Below are 25,122 nucleotides of genomic sequence, written 5' to 3'. Positions count from 1 at the left end.
AATTTAGTATCACCAAAAACATAAAACAAGGTGGGGTGGGGGAGATGGTAAAATTACCGAGTTTTAGACCTCACTTAAACTTAACTTGCTATCAACTTAAAATAGACTTTCTGTTTCTTGAGTTAGGCTTTTATCATTATAAACTTATACATGAGCCTCATGGCAACCACAAACTAAATAACCTATAATAATAGATACATGAAAGACAATGAAAGGGAATCTAAGCATAGCACAACAGAAAGTCATCAAACCACAGGGAAAAGCATGAGAACAAAAGAACAGGAAAAAAGTACAAAATAGGCAGAAACAATTAACAAAATGGCAATGTCATACCTGTCAATAATTACTATAAATGTAAATGGACTAAATTCTCCAATTAAAAAACAGAGTGGTTTAATGGATAAAAAAACACTAACACCCATCTATATGCTGTATATAAGAGACTGACTTCACATGACACATACAAATTGAAGGTGAAAAGATGGAAAAAGACATTTCATGCAAATGGAAGCCAAAAGAAAGCTGAGGGAGCTATACTTAGACAAAATAGACTTTACAACAAAGGGTATAATAAACAACAAAGATGGGTATTATATAATGACAAAGTGGTCATCCAATAAGAAAATATAACATTTGTAAATATTTATGCACCCAAAAGCTCCTAAATATATAAAGCAAATATTAGTATACCTAAAGGGAGGACTGGACGGCAATAAAATAATTGTAGGGTACTTTAATACCCCACTTACATCAATGGATAGATTATTCAGACAGAAAATCAATAAGGAAATATCAGTTTTAAGTGACACATTAGGCCAAATGGACTTAATAGATATATATAGAACATTCCATCCAAAAGCAAAGAAATACACATTTTTCTCAAGTACAGATAAAACATTTGCCAGGATAGATCATATGCTAGGCCACAAAGTAAGTCTGAAGAAATCTATGAAGACTGAAATCATATCAAGCATCTATGCTAACCACAATGGTATGAAATTAGATATAAATTACAAGAAGAAAGCTGGAAAACCACAAATAAGTAGAGATTAAACAACATGCTACTGAAAATTAATGGGGGAATGAAAAAATCAAATAGAAATCAAAACACCTGGAGACAATGAAAGTGAATATACAACATCAAATCTATGGGATGCAGCAAAAAGCAGTTATAAGGCATTCATAGTGATGAAGGCCTAGTTCAAAAAGCAAAAAAAAAAACTTAAATAAACAATCTGAATTTATATCTAAGGGAGTAGAAAAAGAAGTAACAAAGCCCAAAGTTAGTAGAAGTAAGTCAATAACGAAGACTAGAGTAGAAATAAATGAAATAGACTAAAAAGAGAATAGAGAAGATTAAAAAAAGAAACTAAGAGCTGTTTCTTTGAAAAAATAAACAAAATTGATAGACCTAATCATGGGGAAAAAAATAGAGGGCTCAAGTAAATAAAATCAGGTTATGATAGGGGAGAAACTAAAACTGATATCAAAACAATATAAAGGATCATAAGACATTACTATGAAAAATGACATACCCATAAACTGGACAACTTAGAAGAAATGGATAAATTCCGAGGAAACATACAATCTTCCAAGCAAATATTCTACAATCATGAAGAATAGAAAATCTGAAAAGACCAATTGCTGGTAAGAAGATTCAATCAGTAATCAAAACATTCCCAACAAACAAAATTCCCAAACCAGACAATTTCACTGGTAAGTTCTACCAAACATTGAAGATTTAATAGGTATCCTCAAATTCTTTCCAAAAAAATGAAGAGGAGGGGACATTCTCAAACTCATTTTACAAGGCCAGTATTACCCTGTTACCAAAACTAGACAAGGGCACCACACAAAAAAAGAAAATTACAGGTCCAAATACCTAATGAAGATAAATGCAAATATCCTCAATAAAACTAGCAAACTGAATTCAACAGTACACTAAAATAATCACACACCATGAGAAAGTGGGATTAATTCCAGAGATGCAAGGATAGTTTAATATCTACAAATCAATCAACATGATACACCACATTATCAAATGAAGGATAACAATCACAATATCATCTTAGTAGAAACAGAAAAAGCATTTGACAAAATTCAAAATCTGTTTATGATAAAAACTCTGAACAAAGTGGGTACAGATGGAATGCATCTAAACATAATGAAGGCCATATATAAGACCACAGCAAACATCATTCTCAACAGCTAAAAGCTAAAAGCATTTACCTTAAGATCAGGAACAAGACAAGTTGCCTACTCTCACTACTTTTATCCGATATAGTATTGGGAGCTATAGCCATGGCAATTAGGCAAGAAAAAGAAATGTAAGGCATCCAAAGTGGAAAGGAAGAAGTAAATGATCACCATTTTAGGACATGATTTTATATACAGAAAACCTTAAAATACTACCAAAACTAATAAAAGGGATTCAGTAAAGCTGCAGGGAACAAAGTCAATATACAAATAGCTGTTACTTTTTATACATTAACAACTGAACTAGCAGAAATAAATTAAGAAAGCAATCACATTTGCAATTACACCCAACAGAATAGGTTACCTAGAAATCAATTTAACCAAGGAGGTGAAAGACCTATATTTTGGAAAGTATAGACATTAGTGACAGAAATATGAAGACACAAATAAATGGAAAGATATTCTATGCTCATGAATTGGATGAACTAATATTGTAAAAATGTCCACACTACACAAAGCAATCTACAGAGTCAATGCAATCCCTATCAAAATCCCAATGGCATTTTTCACAGAAGTTGAACAAATAATACTAAAATTTGAAATCACAAAAGATCTTAAATAGCCAAGGCAATTTTGAGAAAGAAGAATAAAACTTAAGGCATCACACTTCCTGATTTCAAACTATATTACAAAGGTATAGGATGGAAAACAGTATGGTATTGACATAAAAACATACACATAAATCAATGGAACAGGATAGAGAGCCTTGAAATGAAATAAACCCATGCATATGTGGTCAATTAATTTATAACACAGGAGGCAAGAATATACAACACGGTAAAGGCAGTCTCTTCAGTCTCTTCAATAAATGGTGTTTGGGAAACTAGACAGCCACCTGAAAAAGAATGAAATCAGACCACTATCTAAAAGCATACAAAAATTAACTGAAAATGGATTAAAAACTTGAAAGTAAGACCAGAACCATAAAATTCCTAGAAAAAAACATACCTAGTAATCCTCCTGTCATCACTCTCGGAGACATTTTTTTAATCTGATTCAAAAGGCAGTGACACCTAAAGCAAAAATAAACAAGTGGGACTACCTTAAACTGAAAAGATTCTGCACAACAAAGGAAACCATCAACAAAATAAAAAGGCAATCTAATGAATGTGAGAAGATATTTGCAAATCACATATCCAGAAAGGAGTTAACATCCAAAACATAAAAAGAACTTTAACAACTCTATATCAAAAAATTAACAATCCAATTAAAAATGGGAAAAGGACCTGAATAGACATTTTATCAATTAAGATGTACAAATGATCAACAAGCACTTGAAAAAGATGCTCAACACCACTAAACAGGCAATGCACATCAAAATCACAGTGAGATATCACCTCACACCTGTGAGAATGGCTATTACTAAAAGAGCAAGAAATAACACATGTTGGTGAGTATGTGGAAAAATGAAACTCTTGTACAGTTGATGGGAATGTAAACTGGTGCAGCCACTATGGAAAACAATGGAGATTCCCCTGAAAATTAAAAACAGAAGTACCCTATGATTCAGCAATTCCACTTCTAGATATCTATTGGAAGAAAAAGAAAACACGAATTTAAAAAGATATATGCACCCCCATGTTCACTGCAGCATTATTTACAATAGCCAAGAAATGGGAACAACCTGTCTATAATAAGTGAACAGAAAAATAAGACACTACATATATATGTGCAAGAATGAATTCCTTTATATGGCTGAGTAATGATATATCATTACATATGATCATATGTAATGACATAACTAATCATCATTTATCATTACAATGATATATATCATTACTCAGCCATACAAATGAATTCATTAATAGATATACTATTAATATATCATTTTATATATTATATAAATATTATATTGTATTATATAATTATGTATTTTGTATATTATATATTAATTATATAATATTCTATATATGTATCATTACTCAGCCATACAAAATTTTTTTGTATTTCACTTGTACATTAATACATAACATTCCATATATACAGTAACATAACACACACACACACACACACACACACATATACACACACATGTAAAAGAATGAATTCTTGCCATTTGTGACAACATGGATAGACATTAGGATAATATGCTAATTAATGACAGATAAGACAAACACTGTATGATTGCACTTATATGTGCAAAATAGGTCCTACAGGGAAAGACAAACACTATATGATAGCACTTATATGTGGAATATAAAAGAAAAAATAAACCCATAGATACAGAATATAGATTGGTGGTTGCCATAGGGGAAAGGGTTGGGGGTGGGGGGTAGTTGAAATGGGTGAAGGTACAAACTTCAACTTACAAAATAAATAAATCATGGGGATGTCATGTACAGCATGGTGACTACTATCAATGATATTGTAATATAAATTTAAGAAAGGAAATAACCAAATAGAAATACTAGAACTGAAAAGTGTAACATCTGAAATGGAAAAATCACTGGACAGGCTTAACAACAAATTGAAATAAAGGTTAGTAACTTGAAGAGAGATCCATAAAAATAACCAATTCTAAGAAAATAATAAAAGAATGAAAACACAAACAAATTTGTGGGACAATATCTAGAGTTCTCACATACATTCAGTTGGATTCCTAGAAATAAGGGAAAAATTGGAGCAGAGAAGAAACATAAAAAAAAATTGCTGAAATGTAACCAAATCTGGGGAAAAATAACAACAGACATATTCATAGAAGAAGAGAAGCTCACAGAACAGGCAGAAAACATACAAAGAAAACCACGTATCATAGACAAATGACACAAAACCAAAAAAAAAAAGTTATCTTAAAAGCAATGATAGAATACTTTTAATGAGATAAAAATGGAGGTCAAAGGGATGATGTCTTTAAAGTGTTAGGAAATAAAATATTGCCAATCCAAAACTGTATGTTCAGAAAAGATAACCTTCAAAAATGAATGCAAAATAAATAAATTTTCAGAATGATAAACACTGAGAGAATTTATTGCCAACAGACCTGCACTTTAGATATCCAAAATGAAATTCTTCAGCCTGAAGAGATGTGACACTATATAAAACTCAATGGTCCAGGGAAAAATGAAATGCACATGGAATTGTGTAGATGTGGATAAATACAAAGGTAATTTTTTTTCATCTCAATTTCTGTAAAAGACAACTGACATTTTAAGCCAAAATCATAAAAATGTATATGGAGGTTATATCTTACATACATGTAAAAAATGTGAAACAGTGACACAGAGGACTGAGAAACTGAAATGTAATGTTGGAAATTTCTTAATTTTGTACTAAATGATATTATATTAATTCTAAGTGGACTATGGCAACTTAAGGGCAACCAATTAAAAATAATAAAATGAAAAGATGAAACTAAAAAGCATCAAGACAAGTAAAATCAGGTATTTTTTTAAAAGGAATGAGGTTGTTTGTTATCTCCTAACTTATTATTAATCAAGTTGGAACATTATCAGATCATGGCTTTAAGACCTGAGTTTAGATCTCCATAGCTTTGGTTACTACTTCTTAGTTTTATACCTTAGCACAGTAATCCTACATTTGAGAAATGTCCTGTGCAATCTCTAATGAAAAATACAGTACAATTAAAAAATCTATTGTCACATACTATCAATAGCATACATACAAAAGAAAACAGAAAGTTCCAGAACTCCATTCCCGTATGTCTTCCTCTCTCCAAACTTCCCCTATTGTGGAGCACTGCCAAACATTCAAGTTTAAAGGTCATCAAATCAGTAATTTCAAAAAGACATGGATTTGAATCATTCTTCCTACCCTCAAAACATGTGATTTGTGACATATGATGTACTTTCATTTATTGATTCATTGCCTCCCTAAAACAGTATGTTTCACAACACATGAATTGCTCTTGACTTTTTTGGGGCCTTTCATGTGGCCACTGTGGACATTCGCATTCATAAACTCAGTTTCTTGATCATTCTCATTAATCTAAAACAAAGCATTAATAAATAGTATATTTTGCTGTACTTTTGGTACGGGTTTCTTTGTTCTTTCAATGTAACACTATTTCTGTATTTGGGTGAATCTTGGGAAATTATAACTGACATATACAATGAGTTTCTAAAAACTATTCTCACATGCATACTATCAATAGCTACATACAAAGTAAAAATGAAAATTCCAGAACTCCATTCCCATATACCTTCCTCTATCCAAACTTCTCCCATCGTGCAGTACTCTTTAGAACTTAATCCAATATACTTCTGTCTCGTTCTAATTTATAAGGTCAGGGACATTTAGATTCTCCCAGTTCCTGTCAATGGACTGACTTCCTCCTCATGGCGCACCAAAGACCTGAACCCCGTTAGTTGGAAAAAAGCATTTGTGCCTACTAAGGATAATTGCCAAATGGCATTTTTCTCTGAACGTCAGAACACAAGGAACTCTGCTCCCCTCTCCCTTTTTCCTGGCATCCCTCCAACATCAAACTGACCTCCTCCAATCCTGGGGAAAAGAAAGCAAAATGCCTGGGCAGGCGCCTGAGTATTTCCAGCCAGCATTGCGTTGCCAAGGCCCATTCTCCAAGCCGGGGGCCTGGGGCTGGGAGCACAGGCGAGTCGGCCGGGCTCTTGAGGAGCAGCTGTCTTTCTCTTTTCCAAACTCAGCAAAATCCTTCCTCACAGGCTCTGGAACCTGCCTCTGGAATTCGAGGTAACTGCCCACTGGCTCTTACCCGTGTCCTCACCTCCCCATTAGAGCTGCGACAACTTTTTCCTCATTTCCCCCTCCCCCTCGTTTGCATCCGGAGGCCCAGGCCCCGGGGTCCCGACGCCTCTGGGACCGGCGACCTGAGCGGCGGGGCGCCCGGCGCGGGGAGCGGACCTGGAGCGCGGGCGGCCGCGCGCCCAGGGGGAGGAGGGTCCGGGCAGGCCGGGCCACGCCCCTGCGCCCTGCGCCGCCCCGCCCCTGGCCGCTCTATTTTGTTTTCAATTTGAGACGCCCTCTCTTCCTTCTCTTTGCTCGCGGATGAAATCAGAACCCCGGCCTGGCCTCGCGGGGGTCGAGAGACAGCGGGCTGGGCGGTGAGTGGGGCCCCGCGGGCGGCCGGGCGGCCAGGCGGCCGGGCGGAGAGCGGGGTCCGGGCGGCACTGGCGGCCGAGCTACGCCGCGAGGCCGGCGTCCTGGGCTCGTAGGTGGTGGCCGAAGTTGCGGGCGCCTGGCGCTCGCGTCTGCCGAGGAGACGCGGGGGTCCCGCAGCGAGCTGCTCCCAGCGGGGCCTGGGCGTCGGGTCCCCCGGATCTCAGCGTCCGTGGCAGTGGCCCCGGGATGAGGGCTTCCTGTTGGGGAAACGGGTCCGCCCGAGGGACCTAACCCGGGCAGAGCGCCGCGCTTTCAGCCTCCTGCAGGCTGCTGGCGCGTTGCACCGGGCCGCCCTCGCCCCCGCGCGTCCCTGTCCCGGGCCTGGTCCCGCTCACCGGGCCCCTCCTGTGTGTCACAGGCCTTCCCTTGGCGCAGCTCCACGGACTCGGGCCAGGCCGACTCTCAGGTAAAGGGTTACAGCAACTTCTTTCTGTGCTTGGCAGGCAGAAGGGGGAGAGGGTGCAGGAGGGAACCCATCCGTGTAGCAATTCGGGCAGACTGGGAGATGTATTTATTTGGGGGTGTATTTGCATATAAAATGAAATGACTCGTATTTTTAGAGTCTGGTTTTCTTCTAATTTGTATTGTCACCATTTTTAACCTTTAAGTTTTTCATGTTATATTGCATACTTTAAAAAGAAACCATCTATACAGTTCCCAGTGAAGACAGTATGTACTAAGTTGTTTTCCCACCTACTTAAGGATTTAGTATTTTCAGTTGCATGCCTCTCTTACAGGAATATACGAATAATCTTACAACATCAAGTTCACTCAAGTGTTTGTAGGATTGATTTCATAGTAAGATATAATTAAATTAATAATTATATGCAATTCTAATAATAAAAGCTCTGTGTAACCATATATGGGTATCTATATGTTTGTTATTCCATAGTAATAGATCTTGATTTATCTTGTAAGTGCAAAGCCTTTTGTAACTGGCGGTAGGTCAGGAATCCCAGGGCAAAATACCTTTGAAACCGAAATCAGGCAAAGGGAGAAATAAGGTGGGAGAAACCAGTTTATTGCTTACAAGCAGTCATACACTTCTACTCTCCTGTGTCTCTTGTGACCTGGCTGGAGAAGAAGGGCCACCAGTCAGCTTCTGCGGTCCAGATGTGCCCTCCCACACCTTTGTAGTTACCTGTTGATATGGAGATGGACTACTTATCTCCAACCCTTGGCAACACCTATTGCTATGGAGATACACTAAGGCCAGGCAAGAGATTCTGGAAATATTGCAGTTTTACTCACAGCCCACCCTTCCAGAAATCTCACCTCACAATATACTCATTTGCCATCTTCCACAGTGGCCCCTGTGCAAGGAAACTGGAGCATTGTAACCAAACTAGTAACATACAATAGCAACAGCAATAAAATCCTGATAATCCTCCATCCAGATAATTCAGCTATGTTCTAAGTCCTATGCAGATTAAGCCCATAGCTCGCCATTTCCACAGGCAGTCAGTAGCTGAATGGGTAGGGAGTTCAGAGCGCAGCAGCTGCAGCCAGGGGGCACATCCAGGCCACAAGGACTATAGAAGAAAGTAACCTTAAGGGTGATAAGATACATGTTTTAATGATACCAGCATAAGCAAATCTTTCCATTGGGTAAGATGCATGCAAGAGAGTGGTCCTCTGATAGGACAGTGGCAGGAGTGGGACCTCATCCTGGTCTAGTATGCCAGATTTTGACCACACTCCCTGTGGGAATTACAGATGGGTCGATATATAGGGCTATGGGAGGTACATGCACTGGCCGTGAAGATCAAACAAAACTTCCCTGTAAGATGCTCTTACCTCCTGGATGTTTGGCTACTCTACTGTGATCTTTTGGGGGGAACTCTGCTGTTACTCCAGGAACACACAGGAGGCCAACTTCCAGGCCATTTCCCCAATGTGCCAGAAGGGCCAGCCATGGCTGGTTCATGTGTTGAAATGTCCAGGAACACGTCCTCTCACCAGTGTCTCCAGGATTTAACACAGTTGGGGCTGGCAGCAGGAGGTTGCTCTGCTGGCCATATCCTGGCTTCAATAACTCCTCTTTTTTTGCACATGTAATTGTATAGGAGAGGCAGCAATGTGTGTTAGCATATCCACAAGGCCCAAGGCTCCTTTTCAGGGCTTCTCATTCAAATGCCATAGCACTGTCCATAAGCAAACTCAACAGCCCTATCCATAGACTAATGGTGTCTGATTTCAGGCCAGATTTTAACAAACTGTTGTACCTCTCTATCGTGCCTGCCTCAGTAGGGTTATATGGTACATGAAACTTCCACTTTATTCCTCATCGCTACATCCATTCTTGTAACACATGTCCAGTAAAGTGGGTACCTTAATTGCTCTCAATCACCTACGGCTGGCCGTAGGCTGCAAAGAGAAACTCTAGGCCCCTTCTGGTGTTTTGCTGATCTGCATGACATGGAGGAAAGCAACCAACAGTCCAGTAACTGTGTCCACAAAAGTCATGGCATACCGATACGCTTCTGATACAGTTTATCTGCCACCTGACAAGGGGTATTGACCCCTTTACCATTGTCCCATATTGCTGCAGGACTCAGTGTTAAGTCCATCTTAGAGCACACAAGGCACTCCTTCTGGGCTCTGCTGACTTCTTCAAAGGTCAACTGCAAGCCCCACTGATGCACTACAGCCCACATTGTCTTTTGCCCCAAGTGCAACAAATGCTGATGTAACCATTGGGATACATCAGAGGCAGGATTTTCTTCTAGCCAACGCACCTGGGCCAATGTGTCTGCTTTGTCATTCCCTGGGGATGCCGAAGGCAAATGGCCAGTCATGTGATATACAGTAACTGTCTTAGTCTGACCAGAGGCCCATAGGTTTTGTCACAACTCTTGCCCCCAGAGGGGCCAGTGACCAACCATCCAGTTGGCACGGTACCATGTCAGTAGCCACAGGGTCAAGCCCTGATAGACGGCCCAGCTGTCAGTGCAGACAACTATGGGGTAAGGCTCCTGGGTGATCATGAGCCATACTGCCTGCAACTCAGCCCATTAGCTGCTCTTCCCTTCTCCATTCGCCATTCATAGTGTCTCAGTCTTAGGATAGAAAGCCACAGCCCTCCACTTCAGGGGCTGCTCATGACTGGAGCTGTCTGTATACTGTGACTTTATTCATTCTCTGTAATCCCCGGTCATAATCCAGTTACAGGGGCTTTTCCCTCCTGATAAGGATGCACCTACCAATGGCTCAAAAGCAAGTTCTTCTTGCTTTTCATTGGTATATGTCACTGGCCCCAATAAACGGTGGAGTTCTCCACTTAACGGGCTAGTAGAAAGGGTACTATGCTACTGTAAATAGGCACCCCATTTGGCCAGTGTAGGCATCTGTGCCACGTCACTCCATGGACTTTGGGTCCACTCTTGCACCCACCCCAGGATGGAATAGGTGGTTATTAACTTGGTCGGAGCTGTTCCATCAGTGAGCTCCATAGCCAGCAAGGCATGGTACACAGCAGCCAGTTGCTTCTCTGTCAAGATGTACTAGATCTCTGCTCTTTTTCATAGTTGTGACCAGAATCCAATAGGTTGGCATGTCCATTAAAGCCACTGCCAAAGGCCCCATCCATAACCATCTTCCATTACATGAACATCTAGCTCATGGGAACTTGTTCTGTCCGTTACACTCAAGGCCTATACAGCCCTGACTGCTTGCTTAGCAGCAGTAAAAGCAGCTGCACTTATTTCATCACAGTCACCTTATGCCCTTTCATATCAAACAGTATAAGGGCTTCAGAATTTGTGCCAAGTGTGGGATAAACACTCTCCAGTAGCCCAAAAGACCCAAAAACTCTTGTAATACTGCTACCGTGGTAGGGGTAGGGAAAGCCTGGACCTTGTCTATGACTGCTTCTGGGATAACTTTAGTTTTACCTGAACAGACAACCCATGTATTTTAGAGACAAACCATGTCCCTGAACCTTGGTGCTGTTCACAGCCCATCCTTTCTCCTGTAGATGTTGCAGCAGTCTGGGAGCTGCCCCTTCTAGATCTGCAAGAGAATCTGACATGAGTGTAATATCATCAATGTATTGATACAGCCACACCATTTGTGGTTTCTTCCATGTGGCCAAGTTCTGGGCTAAAGTCCATGACAAATGGTGGAACTGTGGAGGTATCCCTGTGGAGGGACAGTGAATGTCCACTGCTGGCCTTTCCATGTAAAGGCAAACTGTTCCTGACTTTCCTGTGCTGTATCAATAGAGAAGAGAGCATTAGGAAGGTCCACAACATAATGATATGTCCCTAGTTCATGACTGAGGGTGTCCATAGGGATGATATAGAGGGGACAGCAGCATGCAAAGGGGATGTGACTTTATTCAATTCCCTGTAATCCCCGGTCATACTCCAGGAGCCATTTGGCTTTTTCTCTGGCCACACCGGGGAATTAAAAGAAATATGAGTGAGCTTTATGATGTCCACCTTCTTCAACTCCTGTGGAGTTTCTCCAATTCCCTTGTGACCCCCAGGCAATTTATACTGCTTTGTATTTATCACTTGCTGAGGTACAGGATGAGCTATAGGTGGGTGCTTAGCATGTCCCCTCAGAACTGAACACATACCCTCAGTCTGAACTCACCTGTAGTGGTCTATAACCACAGACCCTTCATGGTATCTAGCCCCAAAATATATTCAGGGATGGGAGAAATGTACACAGTATACTCCTTTGGGGGTAAACACCCTATCCCAGAAGGGATTTAGGCATTCTTCACTCTAAATGCCTTACCCCCACAGCCCTCTATCACAGCAGGGGTCCCAGGAAAACACTTACGGTTGCCATAAATCAGGAAAAAATCAGCTCCTGTGTTCACCAGTGCCAGGACACACTGCACATTCATGGGGGACCAATGAATTGCTAATTCTACATGTGGCCTCTGGTCCCCACCACATCCCCAAGGTGGGGACCTTGATCCCCCTTCAGTTGAACCACGATGCCCATTCATCGTCTTTTGGGGGTGAGGGCTCAGGAAAATCCTGAGTACTGTCCGCCAGGAAGTCTTACAGGGACACACGCCAAACATGGGGCTTTGCCTCTGGCTTCCATGTCCTGGACCTCAGTGGCTGGAACTGCTGCTATGGCTTTAATTGGTGCCACAGTTCTAACAAGATCTTATTGGGCTGCCCAGCAAGTTTTTCTTTCACTACCTCCACCTTTATCAAATCAACCCACATCTGGGTCCTCAAAACATTTATGGGACTGTGGGAGTCCAGCTCCAGCCTAGGGGTGGGATGCCCGAAGGTGCAGGATGGAGTCGGCGTATGGAGAGACAGGACACGGAGTCAGAAGGAGGTGGTCTCTTGACAAAGTGTCGATGACAGCTTTATACCATTTTGCACAAGGATATGATTATTTTTTATTGTTCTGATGATTCATTAGTATAGGCAGTTGGTTAATAAGTATAGGCAAACTTTTTCTTTTCCTTTCTAATATATTCATGGTTGGTCAAGCGTTAGGTGATTGTTTTTCTGTTCTTTGACTGAAACTTTTCTTATTAACATGGACTCTATTGTGTTTTACGTTTCTGTGCAACGCAGTTTCTAAGTAGTGCATATGACTGTAGGAGCGTGCAGTATGTAGCAGCGACTATGGAGTCTATCAGCTCAGGGTGAAATACAGGTCACCTAGTGCCACAGGTAGAATTCTTTCCCACAAAAATATTCTTAGAGGCTTTAATAAATTTATAATCAATCTAAAATCATAAACTCATATCTTCACTTTATACTCCTTTATAGGGCACAGTAGGCAGCAAACTAAATTTCTCCTTCTTATCTACATTTCTCTTTCTTCTGTGTAGATACTAAAATCTCCTTAACATATGCTACACAGGTCTCCATGACTCTACTACTTCAGGGACTAAACAAGTTCTTACATGGTGAACAATGCAAGGGCATTCATATCATAGAAACTGTTTCTGTTTTAACTACAAACTTTAAACTATAAACAAGTCAAATATGATGTATAATTATTCATTTGATTTTTATACTTTATATGCGAATCTAATAAAGTGTTAATGTAGTAGGTATAGATATGCAAGATATAGATAGAAAGCATGATTTGGAACTGTAAGAAGGCAGGTGTAGATGATCAGGTTTATGCCTACAGACCAGGTCTTATTCCAAGCTGAACAAGGGCAACAAAACATCCACAGGTGTAGAAGATTTATCTCAAGACTGGGGGGGTGAGGTTCTAAGCCTCACCTCTGTTGGCCCCCTTTTTCTCACCTGATGGCCCCCCTGTGACGGTGCCTGTCTTAGGTTGTTCCTCCCTTGAGGAATCTTACCTGTCTCTGGCTAACCAGCCATCTTATGGGGCCATACAGGGAGATGTAAAGCTGGTAAGTGAGAGAGAAGTAATATTCTTTGAAAAGGTTAGTTTTTTACTTCTTTGCAGATTTATGCTCCATGGCTTCTATGCCCAGCACTTGTTTTGAGGTATCTTTACTTCCTGGAAAATTATGGTACTTGGTAATTTCACATATGAGGCACAAATTCTAGTAAAGGGCTGTGATTAGGAAAGAAGAAAAAGTATAGAAGTAGTAGAGGGAAGAAAACATGAAATGATTAATTAAGTGTCAACAGAGTTATTCTATTCAATATTTTCTCATGACTCTATTTCTATAAAACTTTCCATCACTAGTTTCACTAGCATTGTAAACAAGGGGGGCATTCTCAGTGGAAATGGGGTGGTCAATGTTTGACTAACAACAGGTTTCGGTACTTTTATGCTAAGATTGCCATTTGGCCCCTGCGTGTTCTATTCTTCAGGAGCACTGTCCTGAAAAGCTTCTGGGAAAAGTTCTCATCTTTTCTGTGCTGCTTAGCAAAGGTTAGCTTAGTCATTGGCAACAATGCAAGCAAAAACAAAGCCAATAGTATAATGGAAAATAACAAAATCAAGGTGGGTAATAGAGGGAGCCAGCTGCAAAGGCCCCTGCCTTATGGGGGTCTTCTTCCAGCCTGAGCTTCGCTACACAGCTTGAGTAGCATGGCTCCCGGCATGGGACCCTTTGGACCTCTCCTTTCAGTTGTAGCCTGTACTTCCTTCTGTGCTCTTACTGTTTCAACCTTCCCTAGATCTGCTAAAGTGCAAGTAGCCTCGCATATGGGTTGCCCTATGTCGGGGGCAAGAAGAGAGCCAAAGACTAAGCTAACCTTTGCTAGGCTAAGAGCCTAGGGACCCAAAGAGAGATGGGGTTGCTGTATGAAGCACCAGATTTCTCATTCCTGTGGTGAACAACTCATCAATGGGGCCCTCGGGAGTCCATATTAATGATGGTATTTTTCATGCCCAGCTCCCATAATACCTGCTGGAACTCTATTTATGTTTTCCAGCTAGTGGGTATATATGGTGAATCACATGTATTAGACCAAACTGATCTGATGGCTGCTGTCAGCCAATCCAGAAGCGCCTAATTTCTTGAGGTGTGATGGGCAATTTGCAGCTGCTACTGGAGGGAAGGGTCAGTTGTCTACCCATTTCAGAACCCGACATAAGGTTTTCCACTCCCATGCATATCCCAGAGACACAGAAGCCATGTAGGCAGAGGTTCCAACAGCTTCTGCCAAAACCAGATGCTCATCCTGGGTATAGGGGCGGAGCATGGAGTGCTCCACAACCTGGGATGGGAGTGGCTCCTCCCCCTGAGGAGCCCGCTTTTGCTGCATTTTTATTTTCTTAATTACAACTGGGAGGGCTTTTAATATGGGAGAAGCATGTGCAGTTGGCCTTGACAACAGATCAGCCTTTTGCTTCACCCCCTCATCCTCTCTCAACATCTCCTCTACCATCTCCAGTGCAAAAGCACCACTCTTTCCTCCCCCTCCCCCATGGCCTCCTGCAATGTAGATTCTCCTGCTGCCTCCTCCCTCGCTACTAACTTATCTTCGGAGCAGGACCCATCTTTTCAATAACTGTCTCTCTTTCTTCAGGGCATCCCATAGATCATCACCCAGCTCCTCCAAGTGATGCTGAGGTATGTCTCTCTCCCACCAAAGTCCCTCTCTCTCCTCAGTAACCTTCTCTCTCTCCTCGATAACACTTTCCACTATTTCAAAAAAAAGACACCCCACCATCCCAGCTGCTACATGGCCACTCAGGGCCTCTAAGCAGTCTTCACAGAGGGCTAATTCCACAGCTTCTGGCGTCTCCTCCCTTCCCCAATTCTGGGGTAGCCCCCACCCCTCTAGGAGGTGCTTTACCCTAGACCAATTCCCCACTAGAGGCTTCCCAATTGGAAGCTCCACAGGTAGGGGGCTCCTGAGTGAAGTTGCAACCTCTACCACTGACACCACTGGGGCCTCCTGCCATCCACATGGAGGCTTCCGGGCATCTCCCCACCATCTCTACAGACAGCCTGCCCAAGGGTTGCACCTATGTAGAAGATTTCAGGTTCAGGGGTCCTGCTGACTGCCGCCAGATGTAACTTAAGGGGGAAAATCCTGGAGCAAAATATCTTTGAAACTGAAATCAGCCAAAGGGAGAGATAAAGTGAGAGAATCCTGTTTATTGCTTATAAGCCATCATACATTTCTGCTCTCCCATGTCTCTTGTGACCCAGCTGAAGAAGAAGGGCCCCACCCAACCTCTCTAGTCTAAATATGCCCTCTCTCACCCTTGTAGTTGCCTCTTGATATGGAGATGGACTACTCTCTACCCCTAGGAAACACATATTGCTATGGAGATGCACTAGGGCCAGGCAAGAGATTCTGGAAATACTGCAATTTTACCCACACCTGTATACTGTATACTGACTTTGAGTAGGACTTAGAATCTTTTAAAGTTCCAAAGTATGGATTAGGAATGCCTGAATCCTTCATAAGTCATTAAACTTTACTTCGTATTGAGCCCATACAACTATCCAGGTCCTAGGTAACCAAGAAACCCATGAAACTAATCAATACCATATACCACAGAACTCAAACTTTTAAGTCAGAAGAATTAAGTTTTGAACGATGTGCTTAAAACATTCATCTGGTGAACTCAGAGGTCCTTTTACTTACAGATTTACTACAAAAGAGTACTTTGTCAGTTCTGGGTTTTTTTCATAGTTTAATTTTTACTCAATTTTTTAAACTCATCATACCAAATATGCATTTTCTATTTTTAATTTAGCTTTAAATGTAAATAGAAGCATTTGCTGCTGCTATAGATGAATTATTGGCTTTTTTCTTTTTTGTTGTGATAAAATATACATGACAAAATTTACCATTTTAAATTTTTAAGTGTATGGTTCAGTTGGTGTTCTATTTCTTTTTACAATTTTTTTTTCCATTTTCAGATTATTAAAATCTATTACATACTTATTGTAGAAAAGTTGAAAGGAAATATTGCTTTCATTTTAGTATTTCCTCTAGGTTTTCCATTCTTTTATAAAACAAAATTACCCATCTTATACTTATTCATATTATATTGTAAACATTTTATTATTTTTATAAAAGTATTTGTAACCTACATTTTAAAGGTGTCAATAAGATTTTATCAAAAGCTTTCACTATAATGAGTTTAATTAACCATTATGATATGTTTGAATAATTTTTCTTGGGTTTCAACATGATGATAAATGCAATGTTTACAGTCTCACAGAACAAATTCAACTGTGGCTACCTAAAAATATATTGAGCTAATTTCATTTTCTAGTACATTTTGGACAGTATTTCAGTGCTTTTCAGTGTAGGAATATGAACATTTTGGAAATAGATTCATCAAATAAAAAAAAAGAAATTGGGGAGATAAGTCATGAAAATGGAAACACAACATTCCAAAATCTATGGGAGCAGATCTAAGAAGGAAGTATATAGCAAGCAAGCCACCTCAAGAAACAAGAACAAGCTAAAATTAAAAACCTAACCTTATACCTAAAGGAATTAGAGAAAGAAGAAAAAAGAATGCCCAAAGTTATTAAAAGGAAGGGAATAATAAAGATCAGAGTGGAAGAAAATGAAATACAAAGTAAATATATATAAGATCAATGAAACTAAGAGATGGTTCTTTGAAAAGATAAAAAATTAGTAAACCTTTAGTCAGACTCATCAAGAAAAAAAGAGAGAAGACCCAAACAAATAAAATCACAAATGGAAAAGAAGTTAAAATCCATACCACAGAAACATGGGATCATAAGAGACTATTATGAGCATCTATGCACCAAAAAATGGACAACCTAGAAGAAATGGTTGAATTTCTAGAAACATACAGTCCTCTAAGACTAAATCAGGAAGAAATAGAAAATCTAAACAGACCAATTATTAGTAATGAAATTGAATCAGTAATAAACCCAGCAAATAAAAGTCCAGGATCAGACACTGCACAGATTAACTCTACCAAACATTTAAACAAGATAAAATATATATCCTCAAACTATTACAAAAGATATGAAAGGAACCCTATGAGGAGTTTCTAAGGCCAGAGTTAACTAATCACAAAACCAAAGACACTACAAAAAGAAGAAAAATTACAGGCCAATATCCCTGAAGAAAATACATGCAAATATCCTCAACAAAATAGTAGCAAACTGAATTCAACAATACATTAAAGTAATTATACACCATGATCAGTGTGATTACTCTAAGGATGCAAGGATGGTTCAGTATTTGGAAATATATCATTGTGATACACCACATTAACAAAAGGAATGACAAAAATCATATGATCATCTCAATAGATGCAGAAAAATATTTGATAAAATTCAACCTCCATTTATGTTAAAAACTCTCAACAAAGTGGGTATAGAGGGAATGTACTTCAGCATAATAAAGGCCATGTATGACAAACCCACAGTTATCTGAAGAGATACTTTTCCTTTCAGATCAGGAACAAGATAAGGATGCCCACTCTCACCACATTTATTCAACATTTTATTGGATGTACTAGCCACAGAAATTAGTCAAGAAAAATAACAGACATGCAGATCAGCAAGGAAGAAGTAAAACTCACTGTTTGTGATGACAGGATACTATGCATAAAAAACCTAAAGCCTCCACCAAAAACTATTAGAACTAACAAATTAATTCAGTAAAATTGCAGGATACAAAATCAAAATAAAGAAATTAGTTTTGTTTCTATACACTAATAACTTTGGAATCAAAGAACAAGTCTCTTTTACAAATGTGTCAAAAACAGTAAAATGCCTAGGAATAAATTCAACCAAGGAGGTGAAAGAAATGTATTCTAAAAACTATAAGGGAATTGAAGATAATATAAATAAATGGAAAGGTATGCTATGTTCATGGATTAGAAGAATTATTACTGTTAAATATCACAATACCCAATACTATCCACAGATTCAATGTGATACCGGTTCTCATTGAACTAGACCATACAATTCTGAAATTGGTATGGAACCAGAAAAGACCCCAAATATCCAAAGCGATCTTGAGAAACAGAAAGTTGGAGGTGTCATGCTTCCACATTTCAAACTATAGTACAGAGGTATAATAGCCAAAACAGCATGGTATTGGCACAAAAACAGACACACATATCAGTGGAACGGAATAGTGAGCTCAGAAATAAACCTGTCCTTATATCATCAATTAATCTATGATAAAAAGAAGGCAAGAATATACAATGGGGAAATGAAAATTGGTGCAGCCACTGTGGAAAATAGTATGGAAGTTCCTCAAAAAATTAAAAATAGAGCTAATCATGTGATCCAGCAACTTCACTTCCAGGTATTTAACTAGAGCAAATAAAAAAACATAGGTTCTCCTATGTGCATTGCATTCTTATTCATAATAGCCAAGATGTGGAAGCAACCAAGTATCCATCAATAGGTGAATGGATAAAGAAAATGTATAAATACACAATAGAATATTACTCAGGCATAAAAAAGAATGAAATTTTGCCATTTGCAATAACATGAAAGGTATTATGGTAAGTGTAATAAGTCAAAGACAAAACACTGTATGATCTCATAAGTGTGACATAAAAAAACAATACAAATGGACAAAACAAAACAGAAACAGATTTAAAGATACAATGAACAAACCTGATAGGTGACAGAGGTTGAGGTAGGAGAGCATGGAAAAAATAGGGTGAAGGGGATTTTTAGTTACAATCTTCCAGGTATAAAATAAATAAGACTTGGGAATATAATGTACAACATTATAGTCAATAGAGATAATATTGTAACAACTTTCTATGGTGACAGATGGCAACTAGATTTAATGTGGTGTCCATTTTGTAATACATATAAATGTCAAATCACTATGTTATACATCTGAAACTAATACAATATTGTATGTCAATTATTCTTCAATTAAAATTTAACCATACATCATAGTGTAAAAATATCTCAAAGACCATGCCCACCCAATTATGAATTACTTTGGCAACATGTTTTTAATCTCACTCTACTAATATATATTCCCCAGAAAGGTGAGCACATTTATTTCTGTTTTACTGCTGTTTTCAACATCTATAATAGTGCCTAACACAAAGTAGGTGCTCAGTAAATATTTGTGGAATTAATGAAGAAATCAATGAAAGGTAATGAGACAAAAAAACATAAAACTTGTTATATATACATATCACTAATTAATAACAATATATGTATGTGTAAACATATAATCTTAAAACATTTTTTAGTATTAGAATTCTTAAAAAATGTCAGCAGGTGGGTCTTTTGGGGACAAATTTATTATGCTTTATTTCAAATGTGAATTATGTGATTGTTTTCCTTGAGTTTATTTCATTTTTAATTTTTCTTTATTGTCTAACGTTTGAACAATATAAATATATCCTTTCTTAAGATATTCCTATCTTCCTATATTTGGCCTAGAAAGGATTAAAAGAGACTTACATTGGTCAGATCTAAAGAAAGATACTAAAAATACATGAGGAAAATTAGGTAAAGGAGCCATACAAGTAGGAAAATAAGTCTGACAAAAGAGTTGATATTAATAAAAAGCTTTCCTTGATAGAGGAGGTCCAAAAAGCAGGCTAAGTTTTCTAACAACTGATAGAAGAAGAAAGACACCACATTTATGGGACTCGTGTTTTCTGTGAGATAAAAGAATCCATTTGTTTTAGAAATACTGAACTATTCCTTATACTGAGGTCAAGGAGAAATATCTCACATCTCAATGAAAGGCCAGGGTTAATACGAAACGTGACCTTTACAACTTCCTTTCAGTAATTAAAGTGACCAAGGTTCTTTTAGGAGCAGTAAGTCAAAATATGGGCCACTGGTGAAGTGAACTAAATCATCTCTTAAGTGAGTTGTGTGGGGTACACTGCTTTCTTTTTTATTAAGGTATTATTGATATACACTCATATGAAGGTTTCACATGAAAAACAGTGTGATTACTACATTTACCCATATTATCATGTCACCCCCATACCCCATTGCAGTCACTGCCCATCAGTGTAGTAAGATGCCACAGAATCCCTATTTGTCTTCTCTGTGCTACACTGTCTTCCCTATGATCCCCCACACACCATGTGTGCCAATCATAATACCCATCAATCCCCTTCTCCCTGCCTTCCCACCTGCCCTCCCACACCCCTCCCCTTTGGTAACCACTACTCCCTTCTTGGAGTCTGTGAGTCTGCTGCTGTTTTGTTCCTTCAGTTTTGCTTCATTGTTATTCTCCACAAATGAGGGAAATCATTTGGCACTTGTCTTTTTCCACCTGGCTTATTTCACTGAGCATAATATCCTCTAGTTCCATCCACATTGTTGCAAATGGTAGGATTTGTTTTCTTTCTATGGCTGAATAGTATTCCATTGTGTATATGTACCACATCTTCTTTATCCATTCACCTACTGATGGACACCTAGATTGCTCCAATATCTTGGCTATTGTAAATAGTGCTGCAATAAGCATAGGGGTGCATATGTCTTTTTGAATCTGAGAAATTATATTCTTTGGATAAATTCCTACAAGTGGAATTCCCAGGTCAAATGGTATTTCTATTTTTAATTTTTTGAGGAACCTCCATATTGCTTTCCACAATTCTTGAACTAGCTTACTTTTCCACCAGCAGGGTAGGAGGTTTCCCCTTTCTCCACATCCTTGCCAGTATTTGTTGTTGTTAGTCTTTTCAATTCTGGCCATCCTAACTAGTGTGAGGTAATATCTCATTGTGGTTTTAATTTGCATTTCCCTGAAAATTAGTTATGTGGACCATCATTTCATGTGTCTTCTGGCCATCTGTATTTCTTCTTTGGAGAAATCTGTTCATATCCTCCACCCATTTTTTAATCAGGTTATTTGCTTTTTGGTTGTTGATGTGCATGAGTTCTTTATATATTTTGGATGTTAACCCCTTGTTGGCTATGTTGTTTACAAATATATTCTCCCATACTGTAGGATGCCTTTTTGTTGTTCTGCTGATGGTGTTCTTTGCTGTACAGCTTTTTAGTTTGATGTAGTCCCGTGTGTTCATTTTTGCTTTTGTTTCCATTGTTTGAGGAGATGCATTCAGAAAAAAGTTGCTCATGTTTATGTTCAAGAGATTTTTGCCTATGTTGTCTTCTAAGAGTTTTATGGTTCCATAACTTACATTCATGTCTTTGATCCATACCGAGTTTATTTTGTGTATGGAGTTAGACAATAATCCAGTTTCATTCTCTTGCATGTAGCTGTCCAGTTTTGCCAACACCAGTTGTTGAAGTAGCTGTCATTTCCCCATTGTATGCCCATGGCTCCTTTATCATATTGACCATATATGGTTGGGTTTATATCTGGGCTCTCTAGTCTGTCCAATTGGTCTATTGTTCTGGTCTTGTGCCAGTACCAAATTATCTTGATTACTGTGGCTTTGTAGTAGAGCTTGAAATTGGGGAGCATAATTCCCCCAGCTTTATTCTTCCTTCTCAGGATTGCTTTGGCTATTTCGGGTCTTTTGTGCTTCCATATGAATTTTACAACTATTTGGTCCAGTTTGTTGAAGAATGCTATTGGTATTTTGATAGGGATTATGTTGAATCTGTAGATTTCTTTAGGCAGGATGGCCATTTTGACAATATTAATTCTTGCTATCCATGAGCACAGGATGTGTTTCCATTTATTGGTATCTTCTTTAATTTCTCTCAAGAGTGTCTTGTAGTTTTCAGAGTTTAGGTCTTTCAGTTCCTTGGTTAGGTTTATTCCTAGGTATTTTATTCTTTCTGATGCAATTGTGAATGGAATTGTTTTCTTGATTTATCTTTCTGCTAGTTCATCATTAGTGTATAGGAATGCAACATATTTTTGTGTATTAATTTTGTATCCCACAACTTTGCTGAATTCAGATACTAGATCTAATAGTTTTGGAGTGGATTATTTAGGGTTTTTAATGTATATCATGTCATCTGCAAACAGGGACAGTTTATCTTGTTATTTACTAATCTGGATTCCTTTTATTTCTTTGTGTTGTCTAATTGCCATGGTGAGTACCTCCAGAACTGTGTTGAATAAAAGTGGTGAGAGTGGGCATCCTTGTCTTGTTCCCAATCTTAAAGGAAAGGCTTTCAGTTTCTCACTGTTAACTATGATGTTGGCTGTAGGTTTGTCATATATGGCCTTTATTATGTTGAGGTACTTGCCCTCTATACCCATTTTGTTGAGAGTTTTAATCATGAATGGATGTTGAATTTTGTTGATTGCTTTTTCAGCATCTATGGAGATGATCATGTGGTTTTTGTCCTTTTTGTTTGATGTGTTGGATGATGTTGATGGATTTTCTAATATTGTACCATCCTTGCATCCCTGGAATAAATTCTATTTGATCATGATGGATGATCTTTTTGCTGTATTTTTGAATTCGGGTTGCTAATGTTTTGTTAAGTATTTTTGCATCTATGTTCATCAGGGATATTGCTCTGTAATTTCTTTTTTTTGTGTGGTGTCTTTGCCTGATTTTCATATTAGGGTGATGCTGGCCTCATAGAATGAGTTTTGAAGTATTCCCTCCTCTTCTACTTTTTGGAAAACTTTAAGGAGAATGGGTACTAGGTCTTCACTAAATGTTTGATAAAATTCAGCAGTAAAGCCATCTGGTCCAGTGTTCTTAGGTAGTTTTTGATTACCAATTCAATTTCATTGCTACTAGTTGGTCTGTTCAGATTTTGTGTTTCTTTCTGGATCAGCCTTGGAAAGTTGTACTTTTCTAGAAAGCTGTCCATTTCTTCTAGGTTATTCAGTTTCTTAGCATATTATTTTTCATAGTATTTTCTAATAATTCCTTGTATTTCTGTGGTGTCCATTCTGATTTTTCCTTTCTCATTTTTTATTCTGTTTATGTATGCAGACTATATTTTTTTTCTTGATAAATCTGGCTAGAGGTTTATCTATTTTGTTCATTTTCTTGAAGAACCAGCTCCTGCTTTCATTGATTCTTAGTATTGTTTTATTCTTCTCAATTTTATTTTTTTCTGCTCTAATCTTTATTATGTTCCTCCTTCTAAAGACTTTGAGCCTCATTTGTTCTTCTTTTTCTAGTTATTCTTTATCCATTCACCTACTGATGGACACCTAGATTGCTCCAATATCTTGGCTATTGTAAATAGTGCTGCAATAAGCATAGGGGTGCATATGTCTTTTTGAATCTGAGAAATTATATTCTTTGGATAAATTCCTACGAGTTTTATTTGTGAGTTTAGACTGCTTAAATGGGATTGTTGTTCTTTCCTGAGGTAGGCCTGTATTGCAATATACTTCCCTCTTAGCATGGCCTTCACTGCCTCCCACAGATTTTGCAGTGTTGAATTACTGTTGTCATTTGTCTTCACATATTGCTTGATCTTTGCTTTTCTTTGGTCATTGATCCATTGGTTATTTAGGAGTATGCTGTTAAGCCTCCATGTGTTTGTGGGCTTTTTTGTTTTTTTGTGTAATTTATTTCTAGTTTCATACCTTGGTGGTCTGAGAAGGTGGTTGGTACAATTTCAATCTTTTTGAATTTATTGAGGCTCTTTTTGTGGCCTAGTATATGATCTATTCTTGAAAATGTTCCATGTGCACTTAAGAAGAATGTGTATCCTGCTGCTTTTGGGTGGAGAGTTCTGTAGGTGTCTGTTAGGTCCATCTGTTCTAATGTGTTGTTCAATGCTTCTGTCTCCTTACTTATTTTCTGTCTGGTTGATCTGTCCTTTGGAGTGAGTGGTGTGTTGAAGTCTCCTGGAATGAATACATTGCATTCTGTCTCCTCCTTTAATTCTGTTAGTATTTGTTTCACATATGTCAGTGGTCCTGTATTGGGTGCATATATATTTATAATGGTTATATCCTCTTGTTGGACTGACCCCTTTATCATTATGTAATGTCCTTCTTTATCTCTTGTAACTTTCTTTGTTTTGAAGTCTATTTTATGTGACAAGTGCCTTTTTCTGCAACACCTGCCTTTTTCTCCCTATTAGTTGCATGAAATACCTTTTTCCATCCCTTCACTTTTAGTCTATGTATGTCTTTGGCTTTGAAGTGAGTGTATTGTAGGCAGCATATAGTTGGGTCTTGTTTTTTTATTCATTCAGTGACTCTATGTCTTTTGATTGGTACCTTTAAGACCATTTACATTAAGGGTGATTATTGATAGGTATGTACTTATTGCCATTGCAGGTTTTAGATTTGTGGTTACCCAAGGTTCAAGGGTAACTTCCTTACTTTCTTAGAGTAACTTAACTCACTTAGTATGATAGTAAAAACACATTCTAAAGTTTCTTTTTTTTCCCCTCCTTTTCTTCCTCCACCATTCTTTATATATTAAGGATCATATTCTGTACTCTTTGTCTCTCCCTTTTTATTACTTCTGATGACAGCTATTTAACCTTAG

The 25,122-nt window shown here is 38.5% G+C and overlaps 1 protein-coding gene and 1 long non-coding RNA gene across 2 annotated transcripts in view; one reads left to right on the top strand and one right to left on the bottom strand.

Annotated features, from left to right (window-relative positions):
- LOC130683030 (uncharacterized) overlaps nucleotides 1-6,924 on the bottom strand; it is a 36,020-nt gene extending 29,096 nt beyond the window's left edge. The window contains exon 1 of the long non-coding RNA XR_008996608.1: nucleotides 6,707-6,924. This is a non-coding gene — a long non-coding RNA (uncharacterized LOC130683030). The remainder of the gene's footprint in view (nucleotides 1-6,706) is intronic.
- A 678-nt stretch (nucleotides 6,925-7,602) lies between these two features.
- Nucleotides 7,603-25,122, top strand: part of PLSCR4 (phospholipid scramblase 4) — a 141,194-nt gene continuing 123,674 nt past the window's right edge. Inside the window, exon 1 of the mRNA XM_057498927.1 lies at nucleotides 7,603-7,759. The gene's annotated coding sequence lies outside the window, so the exon portion shown is untranslated. The remainder of the gene's footprint in view (nucleotides 7,760-25,122) is intronic.

The sequence above is a fragment of the Manis pentadactyla genome, chromosome 1 (assembly GCF_030020395.1).
Source record: "Manis pentadactyla isolate mManPen7 chromosome 1, mManPen7.hap1, whole genome shotgun sequence".
NCBI lineage: Eukaryota > Metazoa > Chordata > Mammalia > Pholidota > Manidae > Manis > Manis pentadactyla.
Note: the sequence above shows the minus strand (reverse complement) of the source record. Positions and strands in the feature narration are given on the sequence as shown.